This window comes from Lissotriton helveticus, chromosome 8 (assembly GCF_964261635.1).
Source record: "Lissotriton helveticus chromosome 8, aLisHel1.1, whole genome shotgun sequence".
In the NCBI taxonomy this organism is placed as follows: domain Eukaryota; kingdom Metazoa; phylum Chordata; class Amphibia; order Caudata; family Salamandridae; genus Lissotriton; species Lissotriton helveticus.
Window position 1 is genome coordinate 270,124,555 of NC_136069.1, and position 27,023 is coordinate 270,151,577.

The following is a 27,023-nucleotide window of genomic DNA, read 5'->3' on the forward strand; positions in this document are numbered from 1 at the left end:
CAATATAACTAATATTTTGCGTGAGGCAACATTTCTTCAAGTGATTGGTGTATGGAAAATGTCTGGTTCATAGTTTAGTGCAATTCAAAATGGGATTACAAAAGTTGGTGAATGATTTGGTGATGAGTGTAGAGAAATGACCCAGAAGGTTCTAACACCATTAATTATGGACTTATTGTGCATAATTTGTCTAATAATAATCTTTATATTTTTTGAAGTAATGTTATGGGAATAGATTAATTGTGTGTGCAAGAAAGAGAAGACACAGGGCCTAATTCACAAAGGTAAACTTACACTTTTAATTGATAATGATAAGGAAACCCTAACTGATATTTTACAGAAGGGATTCATGTCTAACACCCCACTTTAGGACTTGGAGGATTATGTTTTGTTTCAGATTCTTTTGTAGCTGTCAACTCCCCTTCAAACAGGACGCTATATTACCTTGCTTGTATTATACTACTGGGTGTTTTGACAAAATATCACCAAACACATACGGTGTCCTAAATATTGTGAGTCAGACTATCACAGGTAAGAGTGACTTTAAAAACAAAAATATATTGTTAAACATATCATTGTGGTAAATGACATCACTTTTTAGGTGTATTTTGTGTTTTCTTTGCATTAATACAGGTTGTTTTTAAAATGGATGTATTTTTTGTATAATAATTTTAGGATCAGAAAGTTGAGTTGAAAGTAAATATATTGGGAATAAATTAACTTTTATTTTATGTTTAAATTGTATAGCTTTTTAAAGCAAATTGCAAATATGTATATTAAAACATTTGTCATGACATATTTTTATGTTTTAATGTTTCAGTTTTAGCTATGTAAAAGTTATATCTGTGAATGCATTTATTTTAATGTTTATGTTTTAATAAAATGTATAATAAGTATTTTTTCAGCATATATATATTAACAAAAATCTTTTTGTTCCTGGTTATTTAAAATTTGTTTTGTTCATTATTTTGTAAATTAAAATAAATGTATTGCATCAATTTTGGTATGTTTTTTGGTTTTAAATTCAGTGTTTTTGTAATGTTTATTATTTATTCGGAGCCATCTAATTTTAAAATGTAGACTATTGTTAATTTTTTCACTTTTATATTTATCTTTTTTATATTTATCAATTGTAAAGTTTGACAGTAAATGTTTTTGGTAGTACTCCAGTTAGCCTTGTTAATGGTATATGCTTTACTATTTTAGAATATTTAAAATAGCTTTCTGCAATGTGTCGTTGTATTGTAATGTTTATTGTAATGGTGTAGAAGAAGTTAATTTTGATGTCTAAAAGTCTAGCACTTTCCCCAATATGGTTTTGTGGAAGTAGTTAATTTTGATATCTAAAAGTCCAGAACTTTTACCAATGTGGTTAAGTTTGGAGTAGGCATAGTAAATCTGACACCCCTCTCACCAAACTCCACAAGACCAACACATTCACCAACGTGGTTGTGTGGAGTGGGAACAATATATCTGAACCTGCGAAAGTCTAGAGAATTAAATATGAAATCCCCAACGTAGTTAACTTTCGAGTGAGATATAACATTTTAAGCCCCCTAAAGTTCAACACTTACCCTTGTGTGGTTAAGTTTGGAGTAGGAACAGTAAATAGTGACCTCCCAAAGTCCAAAACATTCCTCAAAGAGGAGAGGTTTGGAGTGGGAATAGTAAATGTGAACAAACCAAAGTGCAATCATTCTTCTACTGTGGTAAGCTTAGGAATCCAAATAGTAATTTTAAACCTCTCCAAATTTCAACAGTTTTCCCAAAGTTGTTGAAGTTAGATTTGGAATATTAAATAAGAACCACACAAATTCTAACACTTGACCAAATGTTATTACATTTGGAGTAGAAACTTACATTTGATCCCTCTGAAGTCCAACACGTTCCCCTATGTGGTTAAGTTTGGAGAGGGAATAGTAAATATTAACCCTTCAAAATCCAACATTTTCCCTAATGTCGTAAAGTTTGGAACTGGAATAGCAATTTTAATCCTCTCCAGTTTCCCTAATGTTGTTCAGTTCTGAGTGAGAGGAGTAAATATGCCTTCGCAAAAGTTCATTTCCCAATCTAGTAAAGTTTAGAGTGGGAGTATTTAAATTAGACTTTCCCCAAGGCAAAACACATTTTCCAATATGGCTAAGTTTTAATTGGGATAATCAATGTGATATCAATAAACTGTTAGAACTTGTTTGTATTTTTTGTTTTGAACATTTAAAAGTTGTAGTAATTGACTGTCTCCGGGCCAATTCCTAAATCATGCCTCCTGGATAGTCGTGATGAGGAGCTGGTGGGGCGTTGTTGCGCAGGAACTTCCAAAGCATCATACGATGCAATATGTGCACGTTTGGGTACGGGCGTCACCTGGTAAAATGGTTCACAGAGTCCATTAGGGAACACACCTTGACAGACTTAACGCCGTTGAGAGCTAAGTGGGAGGTTGACCGAGGAAGGCCCTATTCGGAAACGGAATGGTCCATGGTCTTGGAAAGACCCAAACAGGTCCCCAGAAATGCTCACTTTCGATTGATACAGTGTTATATTGTACATAGGGCTGATCTTTCCCCGGACAAGACTAATCGTGATGTAAGATGATGGACGCGGACCTCCTGCACATGCTTTGGGCCTGCCCCGCTCGGCGTGTTTATTGGCAGGGGGTGTTTGAAGCATTGGCTGTGTGTATGGATAAGGAGGAGCCAAATACATGGGAGACCTGCATTACTGGTGAAACAAAAATACAAAGCATCCACCCGGTTTTTGGATCTGGGTTTTACGGTGGCCAATCGATTGATCACCAGCCCGTGAAAGGCGGCAGACCCTCCGCCAGTTAAAGCTTGGTTTCTGTCAATGTAGAACTGGGTGAAAGCGGAAGAGGTTTCATTGGTTTGCGAAGACACGATGGGACTGCGTAAATTCCCTATTTCCGCAGCATGGAATACCATGTTGTGTGTGCTGTTGCTGCCGGATGACCAAATAGATGTTCCCACATTGGATACATAGAGTGTTATATCTGAGTAGGTCTGTGGCATGACCTTTGGATTGCTGCACGACCAGGGCCCCTCCCACCCCACAATGGATGGTCATCTTTCCTAACAATCTAGATGTGCATCTATGAGTTAACTGACAGGCTCTCCCCTTTGGATTCATGGGGCTTTGTATCTTTTCTCACACTTCTTTGCAGCACCTATTTCCTTTCTCGCCCCCTTTTTTGGCAGTGTTCTCCCATGTTAGGGATTTGTGTTTTTTTTATCCCAAAAATTGTTTGGCTATCTGCACAGATTAATGTGATATGGTGAAGTGAAGCCAAAGTGTTGTATACTTGTGATTGACACGACTTGTTCGGATATCATCTTCTTTATTGTACAATAATGTGACGATGCAACATTCTGATTGGTGGGTAGAGGTTATTTGACTAATGGGACATGCTATATGCCGATTTTAACCATGTTAAATTGACAAATGCACTGGTATTAGCGTACAGCTACTTTGTGATTTAGGCTTGATTCTTCTCTCTACTAGCCTTGTATGGTGCTCTATACGACAATGTACTTTCTTCTTTGTATGTTCGCAACCACAAATCTTTAATAAACAGATCCCAAAAAAAAGTTGTAGTAATTTACAGTATAAATTGATTGTTTATTAATTTAAATGTATTATAAGACACAAATCTTTTTGCACATCACAGTAATTACAATTACACATATGATATAGTTGTAGCATATATATTTTTATTTGTAGTTATACTATTTTAAACACATTTAAAAGTCATTTTTTACAAATATGTATTTAATTTATATTTTAAACATTAAACGATATTACAAAGTACTGAAAAAATGGTTTTGCATGTTTATCAGTATTTTTCAATATAACTGTATAAAAAATATTTGTGTGTATTTTTTTAACAAATAACAGGTTTAATATTTTATAAACATGAATACATAAAATACCTTTTTACATTGGTTTCTATGGGATAGAATCCTTTCTGAAAATGTTTTTTCTGTCTGCTATTTTGTTTCAGTTTCTTTGATTTTACAGTCTTTATCATTTGGGGCTTGGGAAGTTTGTGGTCAAAGTTTCCTATTCCTTGTCTCTGGATGAACTAAGACTATTTTCAACATATCTTCTAAAGGTTAAGTGGAGGCAAGGTGTTTAGAATTAGGCCAGTTTATGTAACTGGCTGTTATATTAATGTATTTATTTAGTGTAGTTAGTTTACGGTGTATTATGGCACGCCTAATTGTGAAATGTTGTAAGTTACTGTGTTTTGTTTTATACTAAGGTGTAAGTGTTTTTTGAGTGGTCTTTTATATTTTTTACATTACAGGTTTTTATGTTTGGTCATCAGACTTTACTTTTAACCTGGAAGTGTTTACAATTATTTTCAAGTAAGATAGTTGATTATTTTTTAAATAAATTGATTTTAATTTTCTTTACTTTTTTCTTAATTTTTCAGTATTCCTGGAGCATCAATTTATTATTTTCTAATTTTTAGGGCTTTAAATGGGAGTCTCTGGATTACTGGAGTAATACTAGATATTCTATTTTTCAGTGGTTTTTGTCTGATGGGGCTTGGTGCTGCCATAAACATTTCGCTATGGAATGTGGTGCTTGGTTCAGCATCTGTTTCCTGATTGGTACAGCTGACCAACCCAAGTATCATCAAAATAATCCATTAGTGGATCTAGTTTTGTTTCATGTTGCTGATAATGCGGAATGCAATTAACATATCATAATGTTTAATGACTTCTGATACAATCTATTAGAGTTTTTATTTTGAGTGCAAATTCTAACCTCGCTGGATATTTTAGATACAGGGTGGACTTTTGTAGTGACCTCCATATACTCTAGTTGAAGAAGTAGTAGCACCCTTGAATTGCACTGTGTACATAGATTTTAGGAATTGTCAAAGTCTATGATGTTTTTTCTGTGTTATAGTTACTTTTTTGTTTTATATGTGCTAGCATGTTATTGTAAGTTGTACATTGTTTTTTAGATAACAGTGCATACATGAACGGGATGTTTTTATTTCGTTATTAACCATGCATTGTGGCCATTTGACTGAATGCTGAAGGGCTCGACTTAAAAGTGGCATCCATTATCCAACTGTTGTGATTGGTACCATAAATGAATTCTTTTATCATTACTGAGGGTTTCTTACAGTAAGCAGGTGCCTTCTTTAGGGTGTGATTAGTAAGTGTTGTGGTATATCTATATCGTCAAAATCTAGGTGCTACTGAGGTTTGCCTGGCTGTTCTTCATGTTCTGGTTATTAATCTTTTTAGGGTTGACTTGTGAGGAAGTTTGCCTGTATCTTACTTTCAATATTTGTATTTCAAGGAACTCCGTGTCCGTTGCTTTATTTTTATTTCTTTTTAGAGTTTTTGCCTACTTCTAGTAAATGTACCTGGATTTTGGAGAAATAAATATGTAGCAATGTTTTAATTATTTGGTTTTTTAACATAGTTTTAATCATTAATTTCTTCTGTTAGTTTTCATTTACTGTCAAACTTAATTTGTTCGAAGTATTTAGTGGTTTGTTGAAGTTATTTTGTATAGATTTGAAATCTAGCACAGTGATGTGTCCTGTTGGCTTTGGTCTTCAGGAAGTATTTTCTGTGTTCTATTGTGGCATTTTTATAATTGCCAAAATTGTTTCTATGCATTAATTGTTTTAAGTTTAATTTTATAGGTTGGTTAGACTGGTTTTAATTTTGTTTGCACCATTTATGATAAACGCTAGTGTTTTCGTTACATATTTACTGTACATTGATTATATTTTGACTTATTTTTTATATATATTTAATGCAATATTGTTTGTTTTATTTAGAATTATGGTTATTTTCCCATGTTCTATATTTTAGTTTTCGGGATTTTTGTTATGTTTCCTTACTTTTAATGTGTAGATTATGTTATTTCTTTATTTTTGTTTACAATATTGTAGCATTTTAGATTGTTTTTGCACAATGGTATTGTAATTGATATTTGTGTCTTTGCTGATTAAGTATAGAGTCACGTTACTTATGTTTTTTATTTTTGTTTGGCGATTTGTGGTTTTTTTTTGCATTATATAACCCATAAGAGGCTCCAGAGGTGATAAAAAAAGACTTTGTACTGTCACTAAAGAATTAGCTTCAGTCCAGGGTTCAAATGCAGTAACTTATCCCAGCTGTAGGCAGCAACAACTAGGAGACTAAGCCTTGAGAATGATGCCTATGTTTTGTGTTACGGGTGACTGAATAGTTTTTCTTTATTGTCGTCTAATTTCAAAGAACACAGCTGAGATGACCTTTGCGTAATAAGAAGTTAAAGCAGTGAAAGGGGGCATCAGTATCTTTTTCCCACTGATAAGTGAGTAGTGGTTTCCAAAGCTGCCCGATTATAAACAGAGATAACTTATAAAATACCAACCTTGCTCAATAGATAAATGAATCATGCTTTATTGTGTGCAGGTCTGTTTATGAAGTGTTTCAACTGTAAAGTACATGCCTGGCCATTGTGCTTTTATAAACAACAAATGTGATCACATTGATAGGTAGTTCTTGATGCTCACTCCCCTACAGGACATACATGTAGAATACAGCACCAGTTGTTTTACAGCTAAAAACAAAAACAAATCGAACTTTCATGAAAGTTTAAGTAGGACCGACAGCAGCATGTTCAGAATTAATTGAGGAGGTAACAGTAGATAAGAAGAGAAGATAGAATTTCCACAAGCATGTTTGACCTCGTCCCATTTGGTGTGGTGATGTCACTTACAAAATCAGGCAACGGTGTGCAAAATGGCTGTCCACGACGGGGTGCAAGCATGCTTGCCCACCACTTTTCTCTTTGTTGGCATCTCCATACATGACGACAACATCTTCAAAAGCTTAAAAGTTCATTATCCAGTGAAATTGTTTCCCAGCAATCCTAGCCACAAACAATTGTTCAAAGAACACAGCTGAGATGACCATTGCTTCATACGAAGTTAAAGCAGTGAAAGGGGCCATCAGTATCTTTTTCCCACTGCTAAGTGAGTAGTGGTTTCCATAGCTGGCCAATTATATAAACAGAGAGATCGTATAAAATACCAACCTTGCTCAATAGATAAATGAACCATGCATTATTGAGTGCAGGTCTTTTTGTTTATGAAGGGTTTCAAATGTAAAGTACATGCATGACCATTGTGCTTTTATAAACAACAAATGTGATCACGTTGATGGGTAGCTCTTGATGCTCACTCCCCTTAAGGACATAAATGTAGACTACAGCACTAGTTGTTTTACAGCTAAAAAGAAAACAAATCTAACTCTCATGAAACTTTAAGTATGAATGACAGCAGCGTGTTCAGAATGAATTGCGGAGGTAACAGCAGATAAGAGCAGGAGGTAGAATTTCCACAAGCATGTTTGACCTCATCCCATTTGGTGGGGTGATGTCACTGACAGAATCATGCAACAGTGTGCAAAATGGCTGTCCAGGACGGGGTGCAAGCATGCTTGCCCACCACTTTTCCCTTTGTTGGAATCTCCATACAGGACGACAAAATCTTCAAAAGCTTAAAAGTTCATTATCCAGTGAAATTGTTTCCCAGCAATCCTAGCCACAAAGAATTGCCGGGCTTTGATTCCCAGCATGAAATACCACTATTAGCTAGATGGTACACACCTTCCCGTACAAAATCGAGTAGAGCATCAGAGGATGTTTTCTGCATATGCTGGAAAGAAGTTCCATAAAATTGGCCATAATAAAGACCCAAGAACAAAAAAACATCATAACTAGACTAGTGTCCCCTTTCTAATATTTACAAGAAAATACATTCTACTGAACGTGGCAGGGCCTGATTTCCTGAGCATGGACTCAGTATAGCTATGCTGTGCAACACTGCGTGAGGTCAAAGCCGTACTGGCCTTGTACAGTCCCAAAAATGGTTTGTGGGGATATGGGATAATCCCCAACCGTGGTACTCAATGGCATCTAAGGGTCATAACTAGACAAAGTTATTTTTACACTGACGCAAGGTTTTGGCAGACTGCTTCAGGGTAACATATTAACACCCACGTAATTTCTTGAGAGCTTTTCATATTCTTATATGTTATAAATTATAACCCCAACACACTAACTTGGCAGATAGAATGAACAGCCTCAGTAGAAAAATGTATAAAATTCTAAAAACACAAGAACAAACTATTGGTATACAGCTGTAATAATGCTATAAGAAACACATAATGAAATTAACCTAAAACAAGTAGCTCTTGCTCTGGTTGATCCACTTGGTTTTTGGCACATGAGTGTACTGACTGTACGTACCTGAGAGCACCATTTTCTCTAAAATGAAACAAGCATGGTACCATAGGCATCCATCCTAGGCAAAATCATTATAGGAAATACTTACCTGTTTGTATGAATAATTTAAGCTATAAATGAATGCTCCCTGTTAGCATGTAGTTCCAAATCACCTTCTGAAACAAACCCAAGCACCACTACTGATTGCAAGAACATCTTTGAATCTAATTAGTACCTAAAATGTTAGAATAATAGCAAAGGCTCCATTTTGTTCATAGGGAACATTGTCATACCTACCTCCTACATAAAGAAGGTGACTCAATTCTCATTTGGGAACTACCAGTCAGGGTTCGTCCAGGCAGAGGTAAAATGTAACAACTAACTTAATATAACAGTACTTCTGTGAGGTGGGTTAAGGAAGAGTCAGTTTTATTGATAATCCATTTCTATATTGTGTCTAGTAATAATAATCCCAATAATTCCAAATGACCTCCTTTGAAGATTATGGCAACTGGCAAGAGAATGGTCTGAAGACAGACAATGGTTTCAGTCCTTTCTCACAAATCTCAAATGAGAACTCTCCTTAAGGAATGTTTAATCATCCCCTTAAATTATTACAGAAAGGGTGGTAGTAGTGGTTGATGATTGCACTTCTTAGAATAATTTCAATGGAAAATATTTTTTAACAAGTCATCAAAAATGGTTATTTTGGTTGGTGTTATCGCAATACCCAGCACCCTACTACCAAGGGTGCCAAATTACACTAGTTACAGAAACCACCAAGTGAACAATATAAAAAAAGAAATTGGAGTTCTTGGTAGATGTCCAAAATGTAAAATGTCAATCCATAAAGTAGTAATTCTTGTAGAAATTTCAAATCTGTAGTTTATTTCACAAAGTAATCGGGTATCTGTGATCATCAGTACATGCATATTGAAAAACAGCAGACAACTGCTGACACGTGTTTCGTCACAAGGTGACTTATTCAAGGCTAAGTGGCTCAATATATGATGGTAGATGTTTTGCTTATGAAGAGATTTGAAGAGCTAAAGTCTTAAAACAAAATTGGAACAATAAAGTCCGAGATGGTGTACCCATTCACCAAGGAGTTTTATAGGTCAAATCTTGCATCTGCTGTTACGAAGTAAGAGACAACATTTGCGTACAGTCTGTAGTCTATGGCCCAAAATAAAATGATTTTTGATCATCTATAGTTAATAGCTACAGCAGATCTCATCTGGCTCTGGACCATCAAATAAGACAGTAGTCCTAACTCAATTCATCATTTGTAATTAAAGACCAGTAATTCATCAATCTAACGTTAGCCATCCGACCATACGACAAGTACATTGATCAGACCATCAATTAAGAATAAAAGATCCGGCAAAGACCTTGATAAGTTCCTGCCTGGAGAAATTGAGTATGTCTTGTGGTCTAACGGCATCACGGAAGCCTCAGACCCCTTAAATTCCAGCCCCACAATGGATTTTAACACTGAGCTCAAACTATTACTTAATCTCCATGAATTGTCGTTATCATAGCCAGAATTATTTAAAAAAATATGTTTATTCATTTTATACAGTGATGGAAACACACAGAAAACATTCAAGCACATACATGCTTACAACACTTCCTCCTTTCCCGACCCAATAGCACACAGCACAAAATGTGTCGGCCCCCAGCACCTCTACTTGGACAATTCATCCTGCCATCTTGCAGTGGGCAATAATGTTATGGTGGGTCTCTCCACCCATAGAGTTGTCAAAGTTGTTCTTCAGTCAATGGTCGGCTCTCCATGGCCCCAAAACCTTTTCTAATTTCCTTGTGCAGCCATGACTTTTGGAAACCATTCTTTCCGCCTCCATGCATCTGTTTATTCCCTCTGAGCACATAGCTCTAGTGTGGGTGCCATCCCCAACCATAACTTAGCAATGTCCTGTTTTACTACCATAAAGCCCAACATACAAATAGTAATAGTTTTCTGGAGAGATCAGCATCATTAGGAATACCCAATATAATCAGTTGGCATTTTTTTGAAATAGCATTCTCCACTACGGCTCCCAGTTCTGCTACAACTGTCCCCCAGTAATCACACATCTTCCGACAGCTCCAAATCTTGTGAAGAAATTTGCCCTCCTCCCCACACCGAAGGCATGTGTGACCAGGGATGTGGAATTCCTATAGCCCGACGCCAAGGACATATTGTTTGGGGTCAAGGGCAACAAGTTTTAATGTGTATTTTGTCCTTGGGACGAGTAGGCCCAAACCCCTGCAGCACAAACCCTTTGGCTGCCAGTCTGCAGTACCACATTAAGGGTCAGGGAAGGGCACTGCCTGCAGTTAAGTTAATATTTGTGTGCATATGTTAATGCTGTTCAAATCTGTATATATGGTTCATTAATTTGAAGCCTTTATTATTACGGTGAGTGCTCACAAGTACAAGTAAATGTAAATTTTGACTGCACTACTGACAGTGGTTCCAGTATAATAATGTGTACACACGGTTTCAAAGTTTAGCAATATGAGGCTATGCATAATGCTCCCAGAATGCTCTCTGATTAGATGCAAATATTTGCAGAAGCTTGGAAGCAAGATGAATGATTCTTTGCTTTCAATATAAAATAATCCCAACGAAAGGAAACATTTTGCTAAACTACTGAAAAATTTCAGGTACCATTTCTTTGCAGCATCATTTAGTAAAATGTGTTGATGCATGCTAGTATATCCCAATAATATTCATATTGGAAAATCAGTGTAACCAGTTTCAATAAGATTATGGGAAACATAAGAATAAACAAACATTGGCAAAGCCAGTAGGTCTAAAATGAGTGGTCACTTTTTAGTTTTGGTAATGCAAGACTTTTTTTGGCATATTTTCTGTCAAACCATATTGATGTGAGGGCTGCCGGGCCCTCACCATTATAACAAACATTGGCAAAGCAAAAAATGTTTTTGGTCTCAAAAAGCACACACTGCCACATTAGTTATAGGTACTGAACAAAACTACTTTGTGTGCGGATATGCCCCTTGTGAAAGAGAAGAATGCTGTCACTCACAGTGAAGCCAGCTGATACAGAGAGAGAGGGAAAGAATTTTAATAAAACCAAAAGGTCATGGTTAACGCCAGACAAAATTAGGCGCCCAATTATAAAAGAAAGTCTCAAAAGTGCACCCTTGATATATGTCCTTGCATTAAGTGCAGCTATATGGCTTTCGTGAATTTTCAGAAGTAGGGCAAGAAATTGTACTCCTAGAAAATACTTGTGAATTGCATTTTAGCATGAGCAAATTTGCATGTGTAGATTTGCTCATGCGAAAACCTTGAGTGTTTGCAAGTTCATTTTCCCTCCAAACACTTTTTTCCCAACTCTGGAAGGTTTAAGTCTGCCATTATCAGGAGTAAATTTTCAACATTTCTCAGTATGGGAAAAGATTAGAGAAGAGTTGTTGAAAACTCTAAAAACATGCAATTTAGTAGGTTTGCACAGACTCAAAAGGGCATTTCAACCCTGGAACTATTGGTTACCACTACCTTCAGTCCGAGTATGTAGATCTGCCAAAAGGTGGCAACATAAAGGGATTGCTAGTATTCAAACACTACTATGATATGAGCCCTGACATAATCAGAGAGGCTATATGAGAGCTCTTATATAATGAGATTGCTGCCATAATTTGTCGCCACACTAAATGGCACTAAAGGGGCAAGTGGATTTTGTTACAGGGCAAGTAGATTTATGAAGCAACATGCCACAAGGACAAGTAGATATTTAAAAAAATTCCACACAGCTGGTGACTCTCTACCCTATCCATCTTGTATAGCAAGGACCTGTTATAATATGACCTGTGGAAGATATTAAACTGAATCAGGCACAGCCGGGCTCTAAGGGCGACTTTCTTGGGGTGCATCAATGCCACTTCACAATCTAGATCTCCCATATCAACTTCCCATTTTGCCCCTCAGTGACTCCAGGTTGTCCAGTGAGTTGTTTAGCATTGTACAGATTAACTGGGATACTGATTTGCGCGTAAGTGCACCTCCAAGGACCCAGGTCTCTTGTGAGATTTGTTCCAGTAGGTCCAGTTCCAGTACCTTGTCCCTCTGCAGGGCATGTGTCAATTGCAAGTATTTGTACCACTGAGCATCAGCTTAGGCATATTTTCTATGTAATACCTCAAGTTATTGAAATTCCTCTCCCGAAAGGACATCAACTATTGTTTCTATCCCAATGTGTTCCCATCTATGAAAGCCTGTGAGTTTTCCTACTTCGGCATTTGTGCACCCTTCCACAGGGGAGTGGCCATGGTGAGCTGCCCTCTCCAACCCATGGCATCCATGGATTCATTCAAGGCCATCAGGGTGGCGGGGGTCACTTAAGTAGGCGCTTCCTGTCCTGTTTTCCATAAACATAATGATTATAGGTTGTCCCTCCCATAGCCACCCTCTCCTGTCTATACGCTGGTTCATTTTGGGGGCTATGGTCACAGTCCTTAATTATATGCAACTGAGTAACCCTATAGTACACTAACAATGTCGGGGAGTGCCAGTCCTCAGTTATAGATGGAACTGTATAGTGTTTTTAGATCTATTCTCAGGGTGCCCCATCCCACAGCAAGGTATGAAGTGTTTTATCTAAGCTGTTCATCAGGGATGTTATATGAGGTATTCTGAAGTGCATACAACAGCTTGGGTAATGTAATTATTTTCTAAAGGGCAGCCCTACCAATGATTGTCAAAGGGAGTTTACCTTTCTGTGTCGTCACAGAAGACTCTAAGGACCTTTTCTAGGTTCAGCTCCAAAAACCGGTGTGATCTTAATGCCTAGGTATTTTAAACCTGAGCTCGTAAATTGGAGACCTTGAGTCACGCCCTCCCAGATCTCCTAGTCCCAAAGTTGAAAAATAATGGATTTGCCCCAGTTAATGCAGAATACGGAATAGAATCTAAAGGCATGGAACACAGACGGCACAGCTGGGATTGACAGTACTGGGTCCATGTCATCGGCATACAACAATATCTTCGTGTTGGCGGACGTTTCAGGGAAGCCCAAGACGTCTGCTGTACAACACACCTAGCAAGTGATTCATTGCTGCCGCAGAGATATTCTGCGACGACGGGCGATCGTGGCGTCGGAAATTTTCGTTGAGTTTCTTCCCGGAGCCGCTCATTCCACAGTAGACGCACACCAGTTTGGGCCTAACAGCCAGGCCCCTTGGGTTGCTTGGATGTGAACGCCGTAAGCACCGAGGCCCACAATGTTATCCGACATCGGGGTGTATGCTGAACAGAGCACAGCACATGTTAGCGACCGTTGTGCAAGGAGTCATACTAGCTGGGGAACCAATTGTTGTCCCTGTGGTGCCCTCCACACTATATATAGGGGGTTTGCTTATCTAGATGACTGTCATCTGCTTATCATCTAAAGAAGTGTTATCATTAAAGCAGTTGTATTCCGCTTGCAAGATAACAAAAATATATGGCTACCTGATGAAGGCTCAGCCGAAACGGGCTTAGATAGTATATTAAATTTAGCCATGAAATTTCTTGATACAATTTTTTGTATTATCTGTTTGTATGAGTTTTTTTCTCTTCATTTTTTGTAATAGAATGTTTATTTGAGAATTTGAGTGTACCATAGTATAGTTGGCGGTTTATCAATTAAATGAATTATGATGCCAACAAGAGACTGATCAAAATACATGTTATTGTAAGCAGTTTAATGAATGTACAGACATATACATATGGTTTCACTGTTTTATACTTCCGATAAAAAGAAAAAAGTTTTTGTATAAATAAATTATGAATTTCTACTGAATTATTTTCCTTGGGTTTGTACATTTTTGTTTAATGTGTTTTGGTCCATATGTTAAGCTGTTTCCTATAGAGTTATTTACATATAATGTGTTTACCCTGATATAGGAAACGTTATTAGGGGTACCCTTTTTGTTACAAATTTATATTCAACACACCTAGCAAGCCAGTGACTTTAGGCACAGTGCGAATAGGAGATGCAAAAACGGTCAGCCCTGATTCATACCTCTTCCCAGTTTAATAGAGTCCGGGTCAGTCTCTCTTTTATTTATTGCGTGATTTAAAAAAAACATTGCAAATACAAAACTTTTAAAAAAGGATTTCAGAATTTCATTTAAAATGTCATGTTCATAAAAACCAGTCAGGGTAGCAGTAACAGGTGAGGCTTAACAAACGTTATGCCGATGGAGAGTCGCAAACTGTGGGCACCTCACTTAGTTTTTTTACAGTGCGCTCCATAAATCTTACTAGGGCACTGTAACGGGGCCACCCTGGCGCACCCCGCCATAGGGCGCGAACTGATCAACTGTGCCCCCCCCCTTTTCTTTCCACAGCCCTCGCAATATTCCGAGTGGAACAGCCCAGACACTTACAGCTGTGATGAGGAAGACGCCTGGCCCTTTAACACGTCCGGAGGTGGAGAAGAGGAGGAGCCCCGCAGGTGGATAAAGACGGAGGACGCCCATCACCAGGTGTGTCTATACACCGGAGGAGAGGTCAGAGCGGAGAGGTGCGGAGAGGCGGGAAGCAGCGAGGAGGAGCGGAGAGAAGAAGGACGGGAGAGCAGAGAAGAGGAGCGGAGGAGAGGAGGAAGCCGAGAAAGCGTGGCCAAGCAGAGCGGCGGTGTCAAGTGGAGAACAGCCGGATTGGGAGCGGAGCTGGGAGCAGATCTCCGAGAGCTGCGGGGACCGCGCACTGACAGAGGGAGAAGACGCCGAGAGAGCGGAGAAGGAAAGGGGAACGCCTGGAGGCCAACACCACGCGCCGCCCAGCCGTACGCCTGGAGGGGTACGGCTCACTGAGGTGCGTGATCGCTTCCTGGGGTGGTTCAGCAACAAGGCTAGAGGGTTAACTGGAAGGGGGGGAGGAATCTGAGGGACGACGCATGGGAGACTTGCACGAGCACACGCCCTTCTCCTTGAAGTATCATAACGGGCTAGGAGCTTTGCACTGGGTGTTTCCCCTCACTACCCTTTCCTGGGGTTGCTAACTGCCGCCCCGTTCTACAGTTCTGATACGTGCCTCTCTTTTCTTTTCTTTCCCTTCGGCGTCGGCGTGGGTGGCCAGCACGGAGCCTCCAGAGCCCCCTAGACGGAGGAGCCCGATTCTGAGGAAAGAAGAGGGTGCTCGCAGAAAACCACGCAAGGAGAGAAGCAGATCTCCTCGGAGGACAGTAGTACGAAAAACCTGTACAGATGCTCTGTATGACCAATTAAAATCACGAGTCACAAAAACACGTCTCCTGCCCTTTTCTGGTCCCGCGGTTACAGTGGTGGAGAATGCGGGCAGTATAGCTATCTGTGACCAGAAGATGGAAGGCGTGGTACAAGCCCTGGTACAAGGGCAGGAGAGATTGGAAAGGCTGGCAGAGCAACAGCTCAGGGCAGCAGAAGCCGACCGAGAGCTGATAAAAACCGCAGTGACGGCCAGGGCCCTGGACCCCCCCCTTTCATCCGGACCTGTGTCTGTAAGCAACATACCTCATACCATTGGAGGGGTCTCTCTGCAAAAGTACCAACCAGGAGAGGATCCGGATGCCTTTTTGCTAAACTTCGAGCGGGCGGCCCGCGCCTGTGGCTGGCATGGGGCCAAATGGCCTTTCTTTTTGGCTCCGCTGTTGGTGGGGGAAGCGCAAGCCGCTTACCAGGTGGCTAATCCAAGGGGTGACACCCCTTATACAGAAATTAAACGTATTATCCTAGACCATCTGGGTTTGGATCGGGAAGCCTACCGACTGCGGTTTCGGCGAGAAAGAGGGCTTACGGGAGAAACGCCCAAGACTCTGTTTGTCAGACTAAAGATGGCCGCCGACAAGTGGCTCAGCCCGAACGAAAGCACGAAGGAGGAGATCATGGACAGGATCTACCTTGAACAGTTCTTAGAGGCGTTGCCTTTTGCCACACAGAGGTGGCTAAAACAACACCCTGACCTGTCGACCGCTCAGGCCGTAGAGATGGCCAACACGTACTCACGGGTACAACAGAGGCCCTTGCAGGTCCCGGAGTCCGACAAAGCAAAGGTCCCCTTCCGACCAGAGAAAAAGATCCTGAGGGTTCCAGAAGCCCCAAAACCCCGTCCCTGGAAAAGTGAACCCCTTCCTCACACAGGACCCCAGTGCTTTGAGTGCGGAACCTGGGGACATATAGCAAGACACTGCCCAAGGAGACGACCGGCAGACGAACCGATGGAGGTGGGATACATGCCCAGCACGGTCCTCTACTCGGCGGAGATGGGTCACGCCTACCGCGTAAGTATGAGGATAAACGGCAACCCTGTACAGGCGCTCTTGGATTCAGGTTGTCGCCAGTCAGTGGTACAGGCTCATCACGTACTGCCCCATCAGCTCATCCCCCAGGAACAAGTATACATCCGATGCGTCCACGGGGATGTAAAGCCCTATCCAGTCGCGGTATTGCCCCTAGAACCCCAGGTTGGACCCGTCACAAGGGTTCGGGTAGGGGTGTTGTCTACGCTACCGGAAGACCTGATAATCGGTACGGATAACCCGGCCTTTATGACCATGTTCGAGCAAAGCATGGCACAAACGAAAAAGAGACGGGATCCAAGGGACCACACAGAGGAGGCAACGGCTTTGGCATCCTCGGATCCCTGGACTTTGGACCGTAGTTTTCAATTCGCACAGTCCAATGACGCCACGTTGTTTAACGCCTGGGAGAAGGCCCATCACACCCAGGACGAAGACCCCTTGCATTATCCGAGGTTGTATATCAAAAACGGACTGCTGTATCGTCAGGGAAGAAAAGAGGACCCCGAGCAGTTGTTGGTCCCAGTGTCATTCCGAGAACAAGTCCTGTTCTTTTCGCATTCCCATTTGGTGGCCGGTCACACGGGGGCAGAGAAAACCACACAGAACCTCCTAAAGTGTTTTTATTGGCCCGGGATTTACAAAGACGCCTTGACCTACTGTCAGGAGTGTGACATATGCCAAACCAGAAACATGACGAGGCCCCCTGCGGTGCCCTTACAACCCCTCCCCATCATCGGGGTTCCCTTCGAGCGGATTGGGATGGACATCATTGGGCCGCTCCCAAAAACAAAGAAAGGATACTCGTACGTCCTAGTCATTGTGGACTATGCCACGAGATTCCCGGAGGCTTTTCCCCTCACCTCTACCACCTCCAAAAACGTGGCGGACAAGATGCTTGAGCTGTTCTCCCGGGTCGGTTTCCCGAAGGAAATACGGACCGACCAGGGGACCCCCTTTGTGTCCCGCCTCATGGGGGATGTGTGTAAAGCTCTTCACATACACCAGATCAGGACCGCAGTATACCATCCGCAAACCGATGGATTGGTGGAACGGTATAACCGCACACTGAAAACCACATTGCGAAAAATGCTGGAGGTCAACAGCAACGAATGGGACCAAGTCCTTCCCATTGCATTATATGTCATCCGAGGACAGACCCAAAGTAGTTTAGGGGTCTCGGCTTTCGAGATGTTATACGGACGAAAGCCCCGATCACTCTTGGACATGACCAAGGAGGCGTGGGAAAAAGAAACCCCGGAAGAAACAGCAAAAACCCTCGAATATGCCCGGAACCTCCGCTCCAAACTGGGAAAACTAAGGGACTTGGCGTTCGCCAATCTGGAGAAACACCAAAACAAACAGAAGTCTCTGTATGATAAAGGAAAGAAATGGAGGACCCTGGAAAAAGGCGAGTGGGCCCTGGTGTTGTTGCCCTCCTCCACGCAAAAATTCAAAGCGGAGTGGAGCGGACCGTTTCAGGTAGTGGAGAGGATCGGGAAGACCAGTTACCGGCTACAGATGAATGCTAGGAAAAGACAGGTCTACCACATAAACATGCTAAAGAGGTGGTTGGGGAAACCTCCTACCACCGTTCACCTAGTAGAATCGGAGAAAACCGATAGCCATTCCACGATACCCTTGTTAGTAATCAACGACGACTTGAGACAGGAAGAAAAACAAGAGCTGCTGGACGTTCTGTGTAAACAAGAACAGGTGTTTTCCGACCTCCCGGGGAAAACCACGCTGGCTGAACACCGGATCGACACAGACCCAGGGAAGACCATAAAGATACGCCCGTATCGGATCCCAGAGGCCCGGAGACAAGACATCCGACGAGAGGTGACTGACATGTTACAGCTCGGGGTCATAGGCCCCTCACATAGCAACTGGTCAAGCCCGATCGTCCTCATACCCAAACCGGACGGCTCGCGCCGGTTTTGTATGGACTTCCGAGCCCTAAACGCGATCTCCAAGTTCGATGCATATCCCATCCCCCGCATAGACGAGCTCATAGAGAAGTTAGGCGATGCGCAGTACATCAGTACGATCGACCTCACAAAAGGGTACTGGCAGGTGCCACTACGAGAGGAGGACAGGCATAAAACAGCCTTCTCGACCGAGGAGGGACACTACGAGTTTACGGTGCTGCCGTTTGGCCTTCACGGGGCACCTGCCACCTTTCAGAGACTGATGAACAACGTGCTACGTGGTATGTCATCCTTCACCTCTGCCTACCTGGACGACATTGTGGTGTTCAGTCCAGACTGGAAAACCCACTTGAGACACCTGGCGCAAGTGCTGGAAACCCTGACCAAAGCGGGACTGAAGATAAATGCGAAGAAGTCAAGGATGGCTTTTCATAAAGTCAAGTACCTGGGATACGTCTTAGGACACGGCATGATCGAGCCACAAGCCGAGAAAGTCAGGGCCATTTCCGAGGCCCCATTTCCCACCACAAAAAAGGAGCTCCGTGCGTTTTTGGGGCTAATCGGATACTACCGAAGGTTTATCCCGAACTTTGCTCAGGTGGCAGCCCCTCTCACGGATGCCCTACAGACGTCAGTCAAACAGGCAACACTCTCCAAACCCACGGTGGTCATGCTAGACGCGTTCCACGAGTTGAAGAGGAGGATCACGTCCACCCCCGTCCTTACCTCCCCGGATTACACACGTCCGTTCTCCTTGCACACTGATGCTTCCGAGTACGGGATTGGAGCGGTGTTGTCCCAAGAAGGACGGGATGGGCTGGACCACCCGATCCTGTTTGTCAGCAGGAAGCTGTTCCCGAGGGAGTTAAAGTATGCCACAGTGGAGAAGGAGTGCCTGGCTATCCGATGGGCCGTGGAGAAGTTGGCCTACTACCTCGAGGGCCGGCCCTTCTCGCTTTATACGGACCATGCACCCCTTACCTGGATGGCCCGTAACAAATCCAACAACGCCAGGATCATGAGATGGTTCCTGGCATTGCAGCCGTTCTCGTTCAGGGTGTGCCACAAGCGTGGCGTAGACAATGTTGGGGCTGACTTTCTGTCCAGACATCCGCTTCCCGAGCGGAAGCGTCCTGGGGGGGAGGTGTGTAACGGGGCCACCCTGGCGCACCCCGCCATAGGGCGCGAACTGATCAACTGTGCCCCCCCCCTTTTCTTTCCACAGCCCTCGCAATATTCCGAGTGGAACAGCCCAGACACTTACAGCTGTGATGAGGAAGACGCCTGGCCCTTTAACACGTCCGGAGGTGGAGAAGAGGAGGAGCCCCGCAGGTGGATAAAGACGGAGGACGCCCATCACCAGGTGTGTCTATACACCGGAGGAGAGGTCAGAGCGGAGAGGTGCGGAGAGGCGGGAAGCAGCGAGGAGGAGCGGAGAGAAGAAGGACGGGAGAGCAGAGAAGAGGAGCGGAGGAGAGGAGGAAGCCGAGAAAGCGTGGCCAAGCAGAGCGGCGGTGTCAAGTGGAGCGGCGAGACTCGTCTCACGGAAGGAGAACAGCCGGATTGGGAGCGGAGCTGGGAGCAGATCTCCGAGAGCTGCGGGGACCGCGCACTGACAGAGGGAGAAGACGCCGAGAGAGCGGAGAAGGAAAGGGGAACGCCTGGAGGCCAACACCACGCGCCGCCCAGCCGTACGCCTGGAGGGGTACGGCTCACTGAGGTGCGTGATCGCTTCCTGGGGTGGTTCAGCAACAAGGCTAGAGGGTTAACTGGAAGGGGGGGGGAGGAATCTGAGGGACGACGCACGGGAGACTTGCACGAGCACACGCCCTTCTCCTTGAAGTATCATAACGGGCTAGGAGCTTTGCACTGGGTGTTTCCCCTCACTACCCTTTCCTGGGGTTGCTAACTGCCGCCCCGTTCTACAGTTCTGATACGTGCCTCTCTTTTCTTTTCTTTCCCTTCGGCGTCGGCGTGGGTGGCCAGCACGGAGCCTCCAGAGCCCCCTAGACGGAGGAGCCCGATTCTGAGGAAAGAAGAGGGTGCTCGCAGAAAACCACGCAAGGAGAGAAGCAGATCTCCTCGGAGGACAGTAGTACGAAAAACCTGTACAGATGCTCTGTATGACCAATTAAAATCACGAGTCACAAAAACACGTCTCCTGCCCTTTTCTGGTCCCGCGGTTACAGGCACAGTTTAATTTAGTGTTCCTAGGATCAGAGCAGGCCAGAACTGCTGCTCTACAGCTTCTGATCATCTTTCTATTCCAATGATGCTTGAGTAGGCCCCGTCTCTCAGTGAGCAGTTTTGGGCACAGACAGATGATGTGTAAAATGTCTTCTTTGTGATTCCCACAAAGTCGGCATAGATCTCGTCCGTGCTCTCTTTTCCATTTTGGCCAATGCATCAACAGGTTGATAACTCCCAGTCTCAATTTTAAGAAACTTAGTTTCGTTCGTGCACTGAAAGAAATGGTAAGGTACGGCTGTGGAATTAACGAGGCATAGGAATGAAGGGTCATCCACCCATGACTTCTTTTTGCAAGGGTGGCTTTATCTTCCACTATTGATAGTTGTTTGGTGCTAATTTTCGCTAGCCTTTTGAATTCCTTCTGACTAGCGTGCAAATTCCAGAGGTCGTTTAGGCACAGGGTTGTTAGACCTTTTGACCAGTAGTCATGACCTGCTCGCCATGAGTTGTTGTCAATACTGGCCCACAGATGGTGCCCTAGACTACCCTCCTGTGATAGCCTCAGTTTGTGACAGCGCACAAGAAAATACATGGCTCTGGCCAGTGGTTGTTTGCAGATGCCTAGTTCGAACCTAATTTGTGCCGGTGATGTATGGGATGGTAATTTGAACACTGATATGTAGATCTTAGTAATGATTGGGTCCAATTGGCCACTGTCCAATCCTTTTAAAGCTTCACTACCGTAGGTTAGGGTAGGAATGATTTTAGCCTGGGCGACCTGTAGTGTAGGTGAGAGAGTTGGGCCTTGTAGCTTCTTTTGAATTAATCCAACTGCAAAAGCAAGTGCCACACCCTTCCTTTTCTGTTCTTCTAGGTGGGATTTGTATTTTTCAGAGCTTGAGGAATTCCACCTGGACCAGGAGCACCATCCTTCCGTCCCTTTTTTATCCGGGACAGTCATAGTTACACTTGTTGCCGCCGTGGGTGCCCTATAGAGAGAGAGGTATCCAACCTCAAAACCTGGGCCCAAATCCAAACCGCTGCAGGGTCCCAGATAAATACTGCCAGTCAATAGGATCAAACGCTTTCTCAGCGTCTAGTAACAATATTACCGTGGGTTGAACATCTGTTTTAAGTCTATTCAGTCACAACTGAAGATCGGCGAGTGCCAAATCGGTTATCACTCCAGCCAGTCTATTTGCCAGGATCTTGGCTAGTATCTTGTTTAGGTATTTAGAAGAGAGATAGGCCTGTACAAGGATCACTGGTAGGCAGTTTGACAGTCTGAGGGATAACCACAATAATAGCGTGATTAAGACCCAGGGGCAAACACCCCTCCTCTTGAGGCCCAAAACAGGTTCAGCAAGCACAGGAGGAGAAGTGTAGCCAGTCATTTGCAGAGCTCTGTTGGAAAGCCATTGGCACCCTGCGTCTTGCACGACTGAAGGGCCCTCACTCTGCAAACACATAGGCTATGTATGCACCCCTAAGTTATGTTCATGGGCCACCCATGTCATATGTTTCTGATATTGGTTTTGTGTTGCCTCTAACAGTAGGCAGGATGTCTCTCCACCCATATCCGCCGAGGCCCGTTCGACGTGGAGGTGGCGACGCTCCAACTGCTGCTTCGCTCCTCCTGTTTCTTCTTTATTGCTATTATAGTCTGGGTCTAAGTACTGTCTTATATGCCACTCAGACTCATTCCTATAGGTGTGAATTGTGTTGACTGTGTGTGGGGCATATCTGCTATCTCGCCTGGTGTTGTGCTTGGTTGACCGCGTGTCATGCTGCTTCGCCCACTGAATAACTAAACTTAACAACCCTACGTCCCCCCGATCCCACTTTTCCCTGACATAGGTTTTCAATTAGTAACTTTCCCAACTTGGGAAAGGTCTGTTGCTTACGCCACCATTTGAACATCTCCCACAACACTCAATCAGTTGTAGTTTACTTTATGTAGCATATCTCTGGGAGGTCCTGCTTAGTCTTCAGTGTCCGAGGCCCTTTCACTGGTCTCCCTGCGCTGATCAGCAGCTAGTGCATCATCAATGTCTGGCTCTGAGGATTAAGCCCCCACTGCCAGCTGGCTGTCTCCTTTGCGTGATCGTGACCCAACTCGGCGGCCGCTTCGGGAACCTATGCCGCTGTAGCAGCAGCTCCAGCCAGCCTCCATCCACAACCAGGGTCTCCCCTGAGACGGCTGGCGATGACCCCGGTCACTGTATCAGTCGTTCTTCTATACACTGGCATGCTTGATCTGGATGATGACACATTGGCTTTACCCTGAAATATCACTTTACGTTTGGCAGGGTAAAGTATTATATATTTTATTTCTAGAGCCTGCAGTTTCTGTTTAACTCGTTCAAATGCTTTTTGTTGCTGTTGCACTGATTCAGTAAAATCAGGGAATATATGGATACTTCTGGATTTGTGTTTGAACACTCCCAGCCTTCGGACTGTGCGGAGAACCACGTCTCTATTACGTTAATTCCAGAATTGGGCAATCAAAGGTGTCAGGGCCGACCCCGTGGGGTTTTATGTCCTAGGGTCCTAAGCGTTCTCTCTGTCAAGCAACATTTCGAGAGCTGGTCTTGTGAGAGAAAGCTTTGCAACCATTCTTCTAGGAAGAACTTCAGCCGGGAGTCCTCTACTCTTGCCTGGAACCTTAGGATCTGCAGGTTGTTATGCCGAGAGTGCCCTTCAACTCAATTCACCAGCTCACCTGATATGGCCCTCAGCTTCTGGAGCCATTGGCTCAGGTCCCACACTGTGCCCAACGGCGTTGCCATTCGTGTTTCGATCCCCCGTTACCCGACCTGTGGTTTTCCTTAAGTCCTGGCAAAGTAGTGTGACTTTTGCACCAACTCCCCAGATCTTTGTCTCCAGGGCTTCATTTGAGGATTTAATAGCTTGCAGGATAGCGTATGTCCCCAAATGTGGTTCTCTATCTGCCCCACCCATGGTTGGCGGCCCTCCAGCCTCTTTCCCCACTACAGTTGTGCAAGAAGTTTTGCAAATTTACTCAGCTTTCCTTACCTCAGCTGGGTCTGGTCTTCGGCCATGACAATGGAGAGCTCTAGGTGCCTTTACAACTGTACGCCTGCTACTTCACAGCCCTGCTGCTTCAGGGTGGGCGGCTTGAGCAGCTGCAACCTTGCTGTTCCCCGACATCTCAAGGTTTCAGAGGCGAATACGGGCCTCTCTCAGAGAAAAGAAACATTGCAAATACAAAAACTTTAAAAAAAGGATTTCAGAATTTCATTTAAAATGTCATGTTCATAAAAACCAGTCAGGGTAGCAGTAACAGGTGAGGCTTAACAAACGTTATGCCGATGGAGAGTCGCAAACTGTGGGCACCTCACTTAGATTTTTTACAGTGCGCTCCATAAATCTTACTAGGGCACAGTTTAATTTAGTGTTCCTAGGATCAGAGCAGGCCAGAACTGCTGCTTTCCCCTACCCAGGGTCTTCACCGTCCAGTGCCCGGCCTCAGAACTAGGCTAGTCTTTGCTGTTAACAGGCTCTAAAAACAACTGACAGACGATGAATGACTCCGTAGAGGCTAACAGTACGGTTTGCGCTCAGTGTGATCCCGAAGAAGCACTCCACTCAATGAGCCAACACAGCCCCCAGAGATAATCACTCAAGTAGTAATAGTGGTGGCCAACAGAGCACACATGGCTTCTCAACCCACAAAACACAGAGAACCCCAGCAGTTTTGACCTGACACTGTTCCACAATTGCCTGACCCAGTTTCTGGAGCCTCAGTTAGCTCCAGCAGGGGGGGCGCCAACTTCCATGCCCGGCTCCATCAGCAAACACTATGTCCGCAACTGTAGAGAGACCGCTTCGTTGCAAAGGCTCAAAAACTGCTGGTTCACTCGCCCTCCCTGTGCAGGGGCATCCCAGGCACCGGATATGCTCTGCACTGTGTTGGGGGTGACCCCCAGCCGATTCCGCTCCCTCGCTAGTAGCTGCCCATGCGCAAGAGCTCTATGGCTGCCATCTTGAGCTTAGGGCCCTCCAGGGATCGGCGCATCTGCCCCTGTCGGATTTGCTTCACTCGCTACCGCCATCTCAGTGCCACCACCCTAGGACCCCGGGGCCACTTCCCAGCCACTGGGAGGTCTGCTATAAAGCAGTAGTGCCCGCATGACGAAGGATGGTCAGTGCGTTGTGGTGCGCTCATTAATATTGGTGAATGCAATGTCAATGTACGCTAGAATATATGTTCACATAACAATGTTAATGCCTGTAGATACTATGATGCATGCCATGACATATGTACGCATAATAATGAGAATTCAAGGTGAGAAGGGGGAGTAAGGTGGTCCCAATCCCTTACTGGCCGTATTATTGAGTTTAGTATGCACAATGTATTTGTCCTCGACAGTGGGTGACCCCCATCCCGCTGGCGAAGAAGAAGGATCCAAGGTGGGCCAGGACAAATAAAAAATATATTGAATTCTAATTTCGGGAAAAATTCCCAGACTCAGCTTTTCATTTGCAGTGTTTTATATACAGTTGGCAGTATTCCTTTATAGGACACTATTCAGAAAGGACAGCCAACACGTGTTTTGCCCCTTTATGGACATCCGGCCTGGGGCTTGCACAATGCTACCCTAACCGTTGATGGTCTTTCCCGCCACCTATGACATATGATTGATAGCTATATAATTTGCATATGTATATTTTGATGTTTTTTTCGTACTGTCTTACACTGCACAAACTGCACTTTCTTTGTATACGTTTATGTGTTATCTTTTTTCCTATGAATGTCCCAAACTACATTAACTGCACTATCCTTGTATATGTAAACACACAGCCCTGAGGAAGCCCCAGGCCGGATGGCCATGTAAAGGGCCAAACACGTGTTGGCTGTCATTTCTGAATAGTATCCTATAAAGGAGTACTGTCAACTGTATATAAAACACTGCAAAGTATAAGCGGAGTCTAGGAATTTTTTCCGCGATTACAATTCGATATATTTTTTATTTGTTCTGACCCACCTTGTATAATAATGAGAAAGTTGGCAAATGCGATATCAACGACCGCATCTTATAAGTACATGTAATAACAAACTCGTATCATTGCTATAGAATCCACCCGACATGATCTCCCCATCAACCCTGAGTCAGAGATACGTGGTCAGACAGGCCCTGCGACCCAAACCCAAGCCTACCTATTGATAGGTCACAGGTAGGGCTGCACTTAGCCAGACGACAAACAAGCAAAAAGGGAAAACCCATATCATTCCCACAATCTAGTCAGGAGAACCGGAGAAACTGAATTTAATTTATTTTGTGTGAAAATAGCGCGAAGAAGCAGTTAGCATCACTTGCAGTTATATGGTTAGGCTAGGCTGGGGGAAAGTCACAAGAGCTACTTTCTCAAGACCTGCATGGAGAATTACATTTGTGTTAGATGAGTCTGCAAGGAGGAGGCTTTCAGTGCTAAGAGCAGGTCTAGCGCTGTGACAGTCATAGCTGTAGAGCGAAGATCCGGTCATTGCTGGAGCTTCTTGTTGGCGGTTGACCTGGGCTATTGTTGCTGTAGCGCCAAGCGCAGTTCAAGCATTGCTGGTCGTTGCGGGCAGCAGAGTTTTGGCACAAACTGACCTGTTCATGGTCATGAAGAGCCCAAACTTCAAGATTTTCATACTTTCCTTGTGAAGGAGCTCTCACTGATGACAAGCAAGAGTCCAGGAGCTGGAGGGCACTTCTTGGGGATCAGGACCCACTCCAGTAGAGCCCAGCAGTAGGACTCAAGCAGGTCCAGTTGGTGCTAGTCAGCTGGTAAGTAGCTGGGGGGTCTCTGAAAGTTGTGTACCTGTAGCTCACATAGGAGGACAGCCCTTGAAGATACTCTGGGTAGCCTGGGATCAAGGCAAGAAGGTCCAATCTTTCTTCTTCAGAAAGAAAGGCAGTCCTGCCAGCTGCAGGGCGGTACTTCTTCTGAATCTTTGGTTCTGGAGGTCCTCTTTTTATATCTGGTGCCAGCCTTTATGTTTGGGAATTCCCTGACCTACTCCAAAACTGGTTCTGGTCAGTTATTCCTCTTACTATGGACCTGGCTCCAACTGTCTAGGGCAGAAAAAGGCAGGGCAGGCCTGGTGTCAGGTTTCTGTGTGTGTGCTGCAGGCAGAGCCCTTTGAAATGTAATTAGGCCAGGTATAGCCTTACCTCACCCCCGAGACATCCTGTCTGGAAGACCTTCTCCCAGCTACACCAAGGTCCCATTGTTCACTGTCTGGCTCCATTACCATTATCAAACTTAGGCATCTGGAAACTCCAAGAGAGGACTCAGAAACTTTAGACCGGAAATTGTCAACCTTCTAAATGTA

At 43.9% G+C, this 27,023-nt stretch overlaps 1 protein-coding gene across 1 annotated transcript in view; it reads right to left on the reverse strand.

Annotated features, from left to right (window-relative positions):
- Positions 1–27,023, reverse strand: part of KBTBD3 (kelch repeat and BTB domain containing 3) — an 87,284-nt gene that overhangs the window by 39,366 nt on the left and 20,895 nt on the right. The gene's annotated exons all lie outside the window — the stretch shown is intronic.